General features: G+C 50.9%; 1 long non-coding RNA gene across 1 annotated transcript in view; it reads right to left on the bottom strand.

Annotated features, from left to right (window-relative positions):
* The window catches only part of LOC143350582 (uncharacterized), a 60,518-nt gene that overhangs the window by 16,960 nt on the left and 28,558 nt on the right, over positions 1-15,000 (bottom strand). The window lies entirely within an intron of this gene.

Here is a 15,000-nt window from a genome sequence, read left to right as displayed (position 1 = left end):
TAACCCAGACCTAACCCAGTCCTAACCCAGTCCTAACCCAGACCTAACCCAGACCTAATCCAGTCCTAACCCAGACCTAACCCAGTCCTAACCCAGACCTATCCCAGACCTAACCCAGTCCTAACCCAGACCTAACCCAGACGTAACCCAGACCTAACCCAGACCTAACCCAGACCTAACCCAGACCTAACCCAGTCCTAACCCAGACCTAACCCAGTCCTAACCCAGACCTAACCCAGTCCTAACCCAGACCTAACCCAGACCTAACCCAGTCCTAACCCAGACCTAACCCAGACCTAACCCAGTCCTAACCCAGTCCTAACCCAGACCTAACCCAGACCTAACCCAGACCTAACCCAGACCTAACCCAGACCTAACCCAGACCTAACCCAGACCTAACCCAGTCCTAACCCAGTCCTAACCCAGTCCTAACCCAGTCCTAACCCAGACCTAACCCAGACCTAACCCAGTCCTAACCCAGACCTAACCCAGTCCTAACCCAGACCTAACCCAGACCTAACCCAGACCTAACCCAGACCTAACCCAGACCTAACCCAGTCCTAACCCAGACCTAACCCAGTCCTAACCCAGTCCTAACCCAGACCTAACCCAGTCCTAACCCAGTCCTAACCCAGACCTAACCCAGACCTAACCCAGACCTGACCCAGAAATAACCCAGACCTAACCCAGACCTAACCCAGTCCTAACCCAGTCCTAACCCAGACCTAACCCAGACCTAACCCAGACCTAACCCAGACCTAACCAAATCCAGTACTAACCCAGACCTAACCAAATCCAGTACTAACCCAGACCTAACCCAGTCCTAACCCAGACCTAACCCAGTCCTAACCCAGACCTAACCCAGACCTAACCCAGTCCTAACCCAGACCTAACCCAGACCTAACCCAGTCCTAACCCAGACCTAACCCAGACCTAACCCAGTCCTAACCCAGACCTAACCCAGACCTAACCCAGTCCTAACCCAGTCCTAACCCAGACCTAATCCAGACCTAACCCAGACCCAACCCAGACCTAACCCAGACCTAACCCAGACCTAACCCAGTCCTAACCCAGACCTAACCCAGTCCTAACCCAGACCTAACCCAGTCCTAACCCAGTCCTAACCCAGTCCTAACCCAGTCCTAACCCAGAAATACCCCAGACCTCACCCAGACCTAACCAAATGCAGTACTAACCCAGACCTAACCCAGAAATAACCCAGACCTAACCCAGTCCTAACCCAGTCCTAACCCAGTCCTAACCCAGACCTAACCCAGACCTAACCCAGACCTAATCCAGTCCTAACCCAGACCTAACCCAGTCCTAACCCAGACCTATCTCAGACCTAACCCAGTCCTAACCCAGTCCTAACCCAGACCTAACCCAGACCTAACCCAGACCTAACCCAGACCTAACCCAGACCTAACCCAGACCTAACCCAGACCTAACCAAATCCAGTCCTAACCCAGACCTAACCCAGACCTAACCCAGTCCTAACCCAGTCCTAACCCAGACCTAACCCAGACCTAACCCAGACCTAACCCAGACCTAACCCAGACCTAACCCAGACCTAACCCAGACCTAACCCAGACCTAACCCAGTCCTAACCCAGACCTAACCCAGTCCTAACCCAGACCTAACCCAGTCCTAACCCAGTCCTAACCCAGTCCTAACCCAGTCCTAACCCAGAAATACCCCAGACCTAACCCAGACCTAACCAAATGCAGTACTAACCCAGACCTAACCCAGAAATAACCCAGACCTAACCCAGTCCTAACCCAGTCCTAACCCAGACCTAACCCAGACCTAATCCAGTCCTAACCCAGACCTAACCCAGTCCTAACCCAGACCTATCCCAGACCTAACCCAGTCCTAACCCAGTCCTAACCCAGACCTAACCCAGACCTAACCCAGACGTAACCCAGACCTAACCCAGACCTAACCCAGACCTAACCCAGACCTAACCCAGTCCTAACCCAGACCTAACCCAGTCCTAACCCAGACCTAACCCAGTCCTAACCCAGACCTAACCCAGACCTAACCCAGTCCTAACCCAGACCTAACCCAGACCTAACCCAGTCCTAACCCAGTCCTAACCCAGACCTAACCCAGACCTAACCCAGACCTAACCCAGACCTAACCCAGACCTAACCCAGACCTAACCCAGACCTAACCCAGTCCTAACCCAGACCTAACCCAGTCCTAACCCAGTCCTAACCCAGTCCTAACCCAGAAATACCCCAGACCTAACCCAGACCTAACCAAATGCAGTACTAACCCAGACCTAACCCAGAAATAACCCAGACCTAACCCAGTCCTAACCCAGTCCTAACCCAGTCCTAACCCAGACCTAACCCAGACCTAACCCAGACCTAATCCAGTCCTAACCCAGACCTAACCCAGTCCTAACCCAGACCTATCTCAGACCTAACCCAGTCCTAACCCAGTCCTAACCCAGACCTAACCCAGACCTATCCCAGACCTAACCCAGACCTAACCCAGACCTAACCCAGACCTAACCCAGACCTAACCCAGACCTAACCCAGACCTAACCCAGACCTAACCCAGTCCTAACCCAGACCTAACCCAGTCCTAACCCAGTCCTAACCCAGACCTAACCCAGACCTAGCCCAGACCTAACCCAGAAATAACCCAGACCTAACCCAGACCTAACCCAGTCCTAACCCAGTCCTAACCCAGACCTAACCCAGACCTAACCCAGACCTAACCCAGACCTAACCAAATCCAGTACTAACCCAGACCTAACCCAGTCCTAACCCAGTCCTAACCCAGTCCTAACCCAGACCTAACCCAGACCTAACCCAGACCTAACCGAGACCTAACCCAGACCTAACCCAGACCTAACCCAGACCTAACCCAGTCCTAACCCAGACCTAACCCAGTCCTAACCCAGTCCTAACCCAGACCTAACCCAGAAATACCCCAGACCTAACCCAGTCCTAACCCAGACCTAACCCAGACCTAACCCAGACCTAACCCAGTCCTAACCCAGACCTAACCCAGTCCTAACCCAGACCTAACCCAGACCTAACCCAGCCCTAACCCAGTCCTAACCCAGACCTAACCCAGACCTAACACAGACCTAACCCAGACCTAACCCAGACCTAACCCAGTTCTAACCCAGACCTAACCCAGTCCTAACCCAGTCCTAACCCAGTCGTAACCCAGACCTAACCCAGACCTAACCCAGTCCTAACCCAGTCCAAACCCAGGCCTAACCCAGGCCTAACCCAGAAATACCCGAGGCCTAACCCAGTCTTAACCCAGACCTAACCCAGACCTAACCCAGACCTAACCCAGTCCTAACCCAGTCCTAACCCAGTCCTAACCCAGTCCTAACCCAGTCCTAACCCAGACCTGACCCAGACTTAACCCAGACCTAACCCAGACCTAACCCAGAATTAACCCAGACCTAACCCAGACCTAACCCCAGTCCTAACCCAGTCCTAACCCAGACCTAACCCAGACCTAACCCAGACCTAACCCAGACCTAACCAAATCCAGTACTAACCCAGACCTAACCCAGTCCTAACCCAGTCCTAACCCAGTCCTAACCCAGACCTAACCCAGACCTAACCCAGACCTAACCCAGTCCTAACCCAGTCCTAACCCAGATCTAACCCAGAAATACCCCAGACCTAACCCAGACCTAACCCAGACCTAACCCAGACCTAACCCAGACCTAACCCATTCCTAACCCAGACCTAACCCAGACCTAACCCAGACCTAACCCAGTCCTAACCCAGTCCTAACCCAGACCTAACCCAGACCTAACCCAGACCTAACCCAGTCCTAACCCAGTCCTAACCCAGACCTAACCCAGACCTAACCCAGACCTAACCCAGTCCTAACCCAGTCCTAACCCAGACCTAACCCAGTCCTAACCCAGTCCTAACCCAGTCCTAACCCAGTCTTAAACCAGTCCTAACTCAGACCTAACCGAGACGTAACCCAGACCTTATCCAATTCAGTCCTAACACAGTCCATATTCATTTTTTTTTTTTTTTTTTTTTTTTTTTTAGATACCGAAGGAGATCCTTGGATAGGCACCCATGCCTCAGAAGAATATATGGGTAGTTTGAGAATCTGACTCACCATACCCCACAAGTGTCTCATCCGTCTTTACTCATTCAGACACCACTCATGCCAACAAGCATCCCGGGATGCAGGCGAAACTGCTCTCCGCATTACTTCACCTAACCAATTCTAAACTAGCCCTAACGCAGTTCCAATACAGTCATTACAAAATGGGCTAGGTCTGGGCCAGTGTAGCGGGGGTCTGGGGCGCGCAGACCCCAGTCAGCAAAACGAATTCAATATGATGCTGTTCAATTTAACATGATACCGCTATTACAAAGGGGGTTAGGTCTGGGCTAGTGTAGCGGGAGTCTGGGGGGCGCAGACCCCTGTCAGCAAAACGAATTCAATATGATGCTGCTCAATTTAATTTGATACCGCTATTACAGAATGGGTTAGGTCTGGGCTAGTGTAGCGGGGGTTTGGGGGGCGCAGCCCCCCATTCAGCAAAACGAATTATGTACGATGTGTTCAATTTAATATGATACCACTATTACAAAGTGGGTTAGGTCTGGGCTAGTGTAGCGGGGGTCTGGGGGGCGCAGACCCCTGTCAGCAAAACGAATTCAATATGATGCTGCTCAATTTAATTTGATACAGCTATTACAAAATGGGTTAGGTCTGGGCTAGTGTAGCGGGGGTTTGGGGGGCGCAGCCCCCCATTCAGCAAAACGAATTATGTACGATGCTGTTCAATTTAATATGATACCACTATTACAAAGTGGGTTAGGTCTGGGCTAGTGTAGCGGGGGTCTGGGGGGCGCAGACCCCAGTCAGCAAAACGAATTCAATATGATGCTGTTCAATTTAATTTGATACCGCTATTACAAAATGGGTTAGGTCTGGGCTAGTGTAGCGGGGGTTTGGGGGGCGCAGCCCCCCATTCAGCAAAACGAATTTAGTACGATGCTGTTCAATTTAATATGATACCGCTATTACAAAGTGGGTTAGGTCCGGGCTAGTGTTGCGGGGGTCTGGGGCGCGCAGACCCCAGTCAGCAAAACGAATTCAATATGATGCTGTTCAATTTAATATGATACCGCTATTACAAAGGGGGTTAGGTCTGGGCTAGTGTAGCGGGGGTCCGGGGGGCGCAGACCCCTGTCAGCAAAACGAATTTAGTACGATGCTGTTCAATTTAATTTGATACCGCTATTACAAAATGGGTTAGGTCTGGGCTAGTGTAGCGGGGGTTTGGGTGGCGCAGCCCCCCATTCAGCAAAACGAATTCAATATGATGCTGTTCAATTTAATTTGATACCGCTATTACAAAATGGGTTAGGTCTGGGCTAGTGTAGCGGGGGTTTGGGGGGCGCAGCCCCCCATTCAGCAAAACGAATTTAGTACGATGCTGTTCAATTTAATATGATACCGCTATTACAAAGTGGGTTAGGTCCGGGCTAGTGTTGCGGGGGTCTGGGGCGCGCAGACCCCAGTCAGCAAAACGAATTCAATATGATGCTGTTCAATTTAATATGATACCGCTATTACAAAGGGGGTTAGGTCTGGGCTAGTGTAGCGGGGGTTTGGGGGGCGCAGCCCCCCATTCAGCAAAACGAATTTAGTACGATGCTGTTCAATTTAATATGATACCGCTATTACAAAGTGGGTTAGGTCCGGGTTAGTGTTGCGGGGGTCTGGGTGGCGCAGCCCCCCATTCAGCAAAACGAATTCAATATGATGCCGTTCAACCCCTCGGGAATTTTTAATTTCTGTTTTATTCACCGTAATGCTCATGGAACGTACTTTCATATTCTTGTTTTTTGCTTCACGAAAATTTTTGTACACTAATTACTTTTTAATAGGAAAACGTGCAACGGCAAACTCCTTCCTAGAGTCACTGGGGTGGTGACATGACAAAATATGTTAAGATCAGCCGCCCCTATGCGTAAAGTATGTCGTTTTTCCATTTTTTCACCCCGGAGCGACACCAACATTGTGTTGCAATTTTAAACTGCGCGGTTAAACGGCGGGCCAAACAATCGGTGGTTTATGCAACAGCAAGCATCAAACTAGTAGGAGAATACACGCCCGTGATAGTATAGGAGATTCCCACTGTCCCTATCTTTTTTTTTATCTCGAACATATATATACCGGCTTATCGTCAATAACTCGAAAACCAGCACGTTAAGGATAATTTTCGTCTATACGATTCTTATGCAGTTTTAGATTCTCTACACGGTCCAATGATCGTTTTATTTTTTCGTCGAATTTTGAGAATTTTTTTTTTTTTTTCTCGAAAACGAGCTCGACGACCTGCACTTTTGACGACGCCATCGTGTTCCCCGGATTTTTTCCTGCAAGATAGCGTGGCGATTTTTTGTCCTACGACGATTTTTGACGCCGGAGCGATGATTCGGAGCAGAGCGGACTTAGAAAGTTTCGCGCGTCGACCGCCGGACCGATCGCTCCAGGCTGTTTTTCGTCAATAACTCGAAAACGAGCACGGTAACGCTCGTTTTCGCCCGTACGATACTTGTACCGTTTACCGTTGGCTACCTGGTAGATGGTTTTTTTTTTTTTTATCTCGAAGTTTGAGAGCTTTTTTAACTTTTTTCTCAAAAACGAGCGCGTGAACGCCAATTTTCATCTATACGATTCTTATGCAGTTTTAGATTCTCTACACGGTCCACTGATCGTTTTATTTTTTTGTCGAATTTTGAGAATTTTTTTTTCTTTTTCTCGAAAACGAGCTCGACGACCTGCACTTTTGACGACGCCATCGTGTTCCCCGAATTTTTTCCTGCAAGATAGCGTGTCGATTTTTTGTCCTACGACGATTTTTGACGCCGGAGCGGTGTTTCGGAGCAGAGCGGACTTAGAAAGTTTCGCGCGTCGACCGCCGGACCGATCGCTCCAGGCTGTTTTTCGTCAATAACTCGAAAACGAGCACGGTAACGCTCGTTTTCGCCCGTACGATACTTGTACCGTTTTCCGTTGGCTACCTGGTAGACGGTTTTTTTTTTTTTTATCTCGAAGTTTGAGAGCTTTTTTAATTTTTTCCACAAAAACGAGCACGTGAACGCCAATTTTCGTTTATACGATTCTTATGCAGTTTTATATTCTCCACACGGTCCACTGATCGTTTTAGTTTTTCGTCGAATTTTGAGAATTTGTTTTTTTTTTTCTCGAAAACGAGCTCGACGACCTGCACTTTTGACGACGCCATCGTGTTCCCCGGATTTTTTCCTGCAAGATAGGGTGGCGATTTTTTGTCCTACGACGATTTTTGACGCCGGAGCGATGATTCGGAGCAGAGCGGACTTAGAAAGTTTCGCGCGTCGACCGCCGGACCGATCGCTCCAGGCTGTTTTTCGTCAATAACTCGAAAACGAGCACGGTAACGCTCGTTTTCGCCCGTACGATACTTGTACCGTTTACCGTTGGCTACCTGGTAGACGGTTTTTTTTTTTTTTATCTCGAAGTTTGAGAGCTTTTTTAATTTTTTCCACAAAAACGAGCACGTGAACGCCAATTTTCGTCTATACGATTCTTATGCAGTTTTATATTCTCTACACGGTCCACTGATCGTTTTATTTTTTCGTCGAATTTTGAGAATTTTTTTTTTTTTTTCTCGAAAACGAGCTCGACGACCTGCACTTTTGACGACGCCACCGTGTTCCCCGGATTTTTTCCTGCAAGATAGGGTGGCGATTTTTTGTCCTACGACGATTTTTGACGCCGGAGCGATGATTCGGAGCAGAGCGGACTTAGAAACTTTCGCGCGTCGACCGCCGGACCGATCGCTCCAGGCTGTTTTTCGTAAATAACTCGAAAACGAGCACGGTAACGCTCGTTTTCGCCCGTACGATACTTATACCGTTTTCCGTTGGCTACCTGGTAGACGGTTTTTTTTTTTTTTATCTCGAAGTTTGAGAGCTTTTTTAATTTTTTCCACAAAAACGAGCACGTGAACGCCAATTTTCGTCTATACGATTCTTATGCAGTTTCAGATTCTCTACACGGTCCACTGATCGTTTTATTTTTTCGTCGAATTTTGAGAATTTTTTTTTTCTTTTCTCGAAAACGAGCTCGACGACCTGCACTTTTGACGACGCCATCGTGTTCCCCGGATTTTTTCCTGCAAGATAGGGTGGCGATTTTTTGTCCTACGACGATTTTTGACGCCGGAGCGATGATTCGGAGCAGAGCGGACTTAGAAACTTTCGCGCGTCGACCGCCGGACCGATCGCTCCAGGCTGTTTTTCGTAAATAACTCGAAAACGAGCACGGTAACGCTCGTTTTCGCCCGTACGATACTTGTACCGTTTTCCGTTGGCTACCTGGTAGATGGTTTTTTTTTTTTTTATCTCGAAGTTTGAGAGCTTTTTTAATTTTTTCCACAAAAACGAGCACGTGAACGCCAATTTTCGTCTATACGATTCTTATGCAGTTTTATATTCTCTACACGGTCCACTGATCGTTTTATTTTTTTGTCGAATTTTGAGAATTTTTTTTTTTTTTTCTCGAAAACGAGCTCGACGACCTGCACTTTTGACGACGCCATCGTGTTCCCCGGATTTTTTCCTGCAAGATAGGGTGGCGATTTTTTGTCCTACGACGATTTTTGACGCCGGAGCGGTGTTTCGGAGCAGAGCGGACTTAGAAACTTTCGCGCGTCGACCGCCGGACCGATCGCTCCAGGCTGTTTTTCGTCAATAACTCGAAAACGAGCACGGTAACGCTCGTTTTCGCCCGTACGATACTTGTACCGTTTTCCGTTGGCTACCTGGTAGACGGTTTTTTTTTTTTTTATCTCGAAGTTTGAGAGCTTTTTTAATTTTTTCCACAAAAACGAGCACGTGAACGCCAATTTTCGTCTATACGATTCTTATGCAGTTTTATATTCTCTACACGGTCCACTGATCGTTTTATTTTTTTGTCGAATTTTGAGAATTTTTTTTTTTTTTTCTCGAAAACGAGCTCGACGACCTGCACTTTTGACGACGCCATCGTGTTCCCCGGATTTTTTCCTGCAAGATAGGGTGGCGATTTTTTGTCCTACGACGATTTTTGACGCCGGAGCGGTGTTTCGGTGCAGAGCGGACTTAGAAACTTTCGCGCGTCGACCGCCGGACCGATCGCTCCAGGCTGTTTTTCGTCAATAACTCGAAAACGAGCACGGTAACGCTCGTTTTCGCCCGTACGATACTTGTACCGTTTTCCGTTGGCTACCTGGTAGACGGTTTTTTTTTTTTTTATCTCGAAGTTTGAGAGCTTTTTTAATTTTTTCCACAAAAACGAGCACGTGAACGCCAATTTTCGTCTATACGATTCTTATGCAGTTTTAGATTCTCTACACGGTCCACTGATCGTTTTATTTTTTCGTCGAATTTTGAGAATTTTTTTTTTCTTTTCTCGAAAACGAGCTCGACGACCTGCACTTTTGACGACGCCATCGTGTTCCCCGGATTTTTTCCTGCAAGATAGGGTGGCGATTTTTTGTCCTACGACGATTTTGGACGCCGGAGCGATGATTCGGAGCAGAGCGGACTTAGAAACTTTCGCGCGTCGACCGCCGGACCGATCGCTCCAGGCTGTTTTTCGTAAATAACTCGAAAACGAGCACGGTAACGCTCGTTTTCGCCCGTACGATACTTGTACCGTTTTCCGTTGGCTACCTGGTAGACGGTTTTTTTTTTTTTTATCTCGAAGTTTGAGAGCTTTTTTAATTTTTTCCACAAAAACGAGCACGTGAACGCCAATTTTCGTCTATACGATTCTTATGCAGTTTTATATTCTCTACACGGTCCACTGATCGTTTTATTTTTTTGTCGAATTTTGAGAATTTTTTTTTTTTTTTCTCGAAAACGAGCTCGACGACCTGCACTTTTGACGACGCCATCGTGTTCCCCGGATTTTTTCCTGCAAGATAGGGTGGCGATTTTTTGTCCTACGACGATTTTTGACGCCGGAGCGGTGTTTCGGAGCAGAGCGGACTTTTTTTTTTTTTTTTTTTTTTTTTTTTTTTTTTTTTTGTCGTGGGGAAAATCTTCGAAAGACTCCCTCCCACCTCCTTGGGGAGAGGTGGGAGGGGTGTGTGGGATTCCCCGCGTCTGTACAACGACAGGCGCGGGACCTACCCACTAAAAACCCCACGGTGACCCTTCGGCACGCTTTGGGAGGATACCGGGAATCGCTCGAAGCATTCTTCCGGTATCCTCCCCGTGCCCGCGCTTTCGCGTCCATCCCCCGGGGGGACAATCGGTCCCCCCAGTAGACACACTGCCTCATAGCGGCGGGACGGGGCCACTCCATCCCGCCGCTATCCGTCCCGGGGCCGCGTTTAGTGGCGGCTGCGAGCCCCAACTCGCAACCGCCCGCGACCCCGTTTCCACCCCTCGGCGGCCGGGCGTTCATGGCCGCACCAGACCGCCGAGGGTGCCTCCCCTTGCGTCGGACCGGTAGGGGGAGGCACTCCTACCCCCAACCGGTCCGACCCGGCGCCGCCTGGCGGGAGGAGGGTCCCCTCAGGACCCCCCTCCCAGCCTAGGTCATCCGCCACGCCGAGGCGGCCGCCCGCGACGCCTCGCGACCGGGCGACGACCTCGGGCCACCGCACGAGCGCGAGCTTCAGCCCGCCGCTGAAGCTCGCGCTCCCTCCCCGCGGCCTCCTTCTGCAACATTACGTTCTCGCAGAAGGAGGCCACGGCCCTCCACTTCTCCTCGCTGCCGAGCATGGCGCGCACCACGCCCGGCAGCGAGACATCCCGCCCGACGACGCCGACCAGGACACGGCGCTCCCCCTCCCACGCGGGGCATACCTCCAGGGTATGATCCGCCGTGTCCTGCTCAGCGTCGCAATGGCAGCAACGCGCCGTCGGCTCCTTCCCTATCCGGCGCAGGTATCTTCCGAAGCTGCCATGCCCGGAAAATACCTGTGCCATCCGGTAGGTGAGGCTGCCATGGCTTCTGTCCAGCCACTCCTTCAGGAGTGGCCGAACCGCCCCGACAGTCCGGTGCCCCGCGGTTGGCAGAGCCAGCCGCTCCTGCCACGCGAGCAACACGGACTGCCGGGCCTGGCGCTTCAAATCGCCCCAAGCAGGTTCCTGCCCGCCCGGGACCGCCCCCACCCCCGCGCGACGGTCGACGCGGTGCCGGTACATCACCGCGTGCGACCGCGCGAGCAGGTCCATGGGCGGCATCCCCGCTAGAACCGTCGCCGCCCCATGTGACATGGTCCGATACCCGCGGACGACCCTGAGCGCCATGCGCCTCTGCACCCGACGCAGCATAGTCATGCCGCGCCGGGAGGCAGCCAGGTCGTCCGCCCAGACGGGGGCCCCGTATAGGGCCACCGACTGGACCATTGCCACATAGAGGCGACGAACTCGGCCCGCCGGGCCCCCCAGGTTGGGCAGGATCCGGCCCAGAGCCGCAACCATCCTTTCCAACCGGGGGACCAGGCAGCGGAAATGCTCCTCGAAACGCCAGTGGCTATCGAGGATCAGCCCCAGATACCTGATCTGGGGCTTCACCTCGATGTCAGCCCCACCCACCCGGATCAGAGGGGGTGGCGGATCCTGCCGAGGTGAATGAAACGCAATCACCTCGGTCTTATGGACCGCCACCGTCATCCCCATCCCCCTGATCCGGTCGACGACGCGTTGCGACCCCTCCTCCGCGCGACGCATGGCCCTCCCCCAGTGCGCCCCGACGGCCAGCACCAGTGTGTCATCCGCATAACACGCCGTGCTGACGCCGTCGGGGAGGCCGGCCCGCAACACCGAGTCGTACGCGATGTTCCACAGGAGTGGCCCGAGGACCGACCCCTGCGGAACACCGCAGTACACCTCCCTCCGCATATCACCATCCCGGCCCGGATACTCGATCCACCTGCCGCGGAGATAATCCCCGACGACCGCCCTGAGACAAGGGGGGACCCGATGATATTCGAGTCCCCTCCTTATCTCTTCCCAGGGGAGGGTGTTAAAGGCATTGGCAATATCCAAGGATATTGCCAATGCCACCCCTCCCCGGGAGACGGCCGCCCCCGAGAGGGCCCTCACACGACCTATCGCGTCGATAGTCGATCGGCCCCCCCGGAAACCGAACTGGCAGTCGGCCAGACCGGGATCACCCCGCGACAGGTGCTCGACGAGGCGGGCAGCAATCACACGCTCGAAGAGCTTGCCCACCTCGTCGAGGAGACAAATGGGCCGGTATGCGGAGGGAGACTCCGCGGGCCGACCCTCCTTCCGGAGGAGGACCATCCTCGCCACCTTCCAACTGGGGGGGAATCGCCCGTCCCTCAGGCAGCGGTCGAACAACCGCCTGAGGTCGGCCCCAAGGACGCCCTGGGTCAAGACCCAAACCCGGCCGGGCACACCATCCGGACCCGGGGCCGTGTTACGAACCCCGAGCCGTCTGATGGCCGCTGCCAGCTCCTCCTGCGTGACCCCCAGTTCGGCCGTCCACTCCACTGGGACAGCCGCCGCCGCCGGAGGACGCGGTCCCCTCTCCCCAATTGGGAAGAGTGTATTGACCACGTCCTCCAGGAGCAGAGCGGACTTAGAAACTTTCGCGCGTCGACCGCCGGACCGATCGCTCCAGGCTGTTTTTCGTCAATAACTCGAAAACGAGCACGGTAACGCTCGTTTTCGCCCGTACGATACTTGTACCGTTTTCCGTTGGCTACCTGGTAGACGGTTTTTTTTTTTCTTATCTCGAAGTTTGAGAGCTTTTTTAATTTTTTCCACAAAAACGAGCACATGAACGCCAATTTTCGTCTATACGATTCTTATGCAGTTTTAGGTTCTCTACACGGTCCACTGATCGTTTTATTTTTTCGTCGAATTTTGAGAATTTTTTTTTTTTTTTCTCGAAAACGAGCTCGACGACCTGCACTTTTGACGACGCCATCGTGTTCCCCGGATTTTTTCCTGCAAGATAGGGTGGCGACTTTTTGTCCTACGACGATTTTTGACGCCGGAGCGATGATTCGGAGCAGAGCGGACTTAGAAAGTTTCGCGCGTCGACCGCCGGACCGATCGCTCCAGGCTGTTTTTCGTCAATAACTCGAAAACGAGCACGGTAACGCTCGTTTTCGCCCGTACGATACTTGTACCGTTTACCGTTGGCTACCTGGTAGATGGTTTTTTTTTTTTTTATCTCGAAGTTTGAGAGCTTTTTTAACTTTTTTCTCAAAAACGAGCGCGTGAACGCCAATTTTCATCTATACGATTCTTATGCAGTTTTAGATTCTCTACACGGTCCACTGATCGTTTTATTTTTTTGTCGAATTTTGAGAATTTTTTTTTCTTTTTCTCGAAAACGAGCTCGACGACCTGCACTTTTGACGACGCCATCGTGTTCCCCGGATTTTTTCCTGCAAGATAGCGTGTCGATTTTTTGTCCTAGCTCAATTATTAAGGAAGTTACGGTTTCTTGATTTTTCGGTATGTTCGAACTGGTCTTTTAGGCGGGCGCTCGGTCGCGCGGTGCTTTCGCATCGACCGACGTACCGATCGGCGGCGACGGTTTTTCGTCTATATCTCGAAAACTAGTACGCTAACACATATTTTGACCTATATGATATTTGTTCAGTGTAATTTTTTCTATCTGGTAGGCTGGTTTTTTTTTTTTATCTCGAATTTTTTGAACGTTTTTGTTTTTTTCTCGAAAACTAGCGCGACGACCGATATTTTTAACTACGGTTTTGAATTCGTCTAATTTTTGCCTACAAGATAGCGTGTCGAGTTTTTGTCCTGCGACGATTTTGACCATTTTTTCATTTTTTTCTCGAAAACGAGCACGGCAATCTATATTTTTAACGACGGCATCGTGTTCCCCTGCTTTTTTCCTACAAGATAGCGTTTTTTTTTTTTGCCCTAGCTCAATTATTAAGGAAATTACAGGTGTTGGTTTTCGCTCTAAGTTATAACAGGCCGTTCGGGCGGGCGGTTGGGTCGCGCGGTTCCCCCCATAAGCGGCCGTGCGTAAGCCCGTGCGTCGCCGGCGTTCCGGCGGGCGCCTCGGTACCTATAAGAGAAGCGACGGTCCGGTCGAGTCGGTCGGGGCAGCGTCGAGCGTACGGCTATTCTTCGACCTCGGTTGAGAAGCAGTCGTCGCTCCTCGGGATTTCATCCTGACTGTTCTGTATCGTGCTCGTTCCAGACTTTCTCCACACTGCATTGCCACGAGTCGGTGTCTTTGACCGAATGGCTCTTGAAGTGGTATAAGCGTCTCGAGTGACGTTGGTGACTTGTATACGTTTAAAATATGTATACTCGTACTATCCGAGCATCAACTCTTCAGTCCGAGCGATTGAAAATTTTGTGAAAACCATAAACTGGCACTACACTCTACGGAGCGTAGCTTAAAAGGCAAAAATTGTATGGAACTACGGTTCGTACTCTGGAAAGTGAGCAAAGAATGAAATACAGGTGTCTGACCTCGACATAACAGTACGGCGCCGAATACGTGCTTTCTCGACCAGCACATACGCGCTTTCTCGTTTTTGTCCAGCATGAATGCTTAGTCTTCGGGCCTGGCAATACGTGCTTCCACGATCGATGCCCAGCGTGAATAAGTGCCCGAGATGTTCAGCATGAGCGCAGCTCTACGTACTTTGTCGTTGTGGGATACCATTATACAATAATGTTCTGTTGTGAAGTAAAATACGAAACGAGAGAGTTTGGTGGTGACTCTGTCGAGAAAAAGCAAATATAAACGAGAGAGTTGGTGGTTTCTCTGTCGAGAAAAAGCAAATATAAACGAGAGAGAGTTGGTGGTGACTCTGTCGAGAAAAAGCAAATATAAACGAGAGAGTTGGTGGTGGCTCTGTCGAGAAAAAGCAAATATAAGAGAGTTAGTTGGTGGTCGCTCTCTCGAAAAATGAAATTAAATTAAATAAACGAGAGTTTGGGGAGCTCTCGGAAAAGTGAAAGAAACTAAACGAAG

The sequence above is a fragment of the Colletes latitarsis genome, unplaced genomic scaffold (genome assembly GCF_051014445.1).
Source record: "Colletes latitarsis isolate SP2378_abdomen unplaced genomic scaffold, iyColLati1 scaffold0007, whole genome shotgun sequence".
NCBI classification, from domain to species: domain Eukaryota; kingdom Metazoa; phylum Arthropoda; class Insecta; order Hymenoptera; family Colletidae; genus Colletes; species Colletes latitarsis.
The sequence above is the reverse complement of the archived record's forward strand: the minus strand, read 5'-3'. Positions and strand labels throughout refer to the sequence as shown.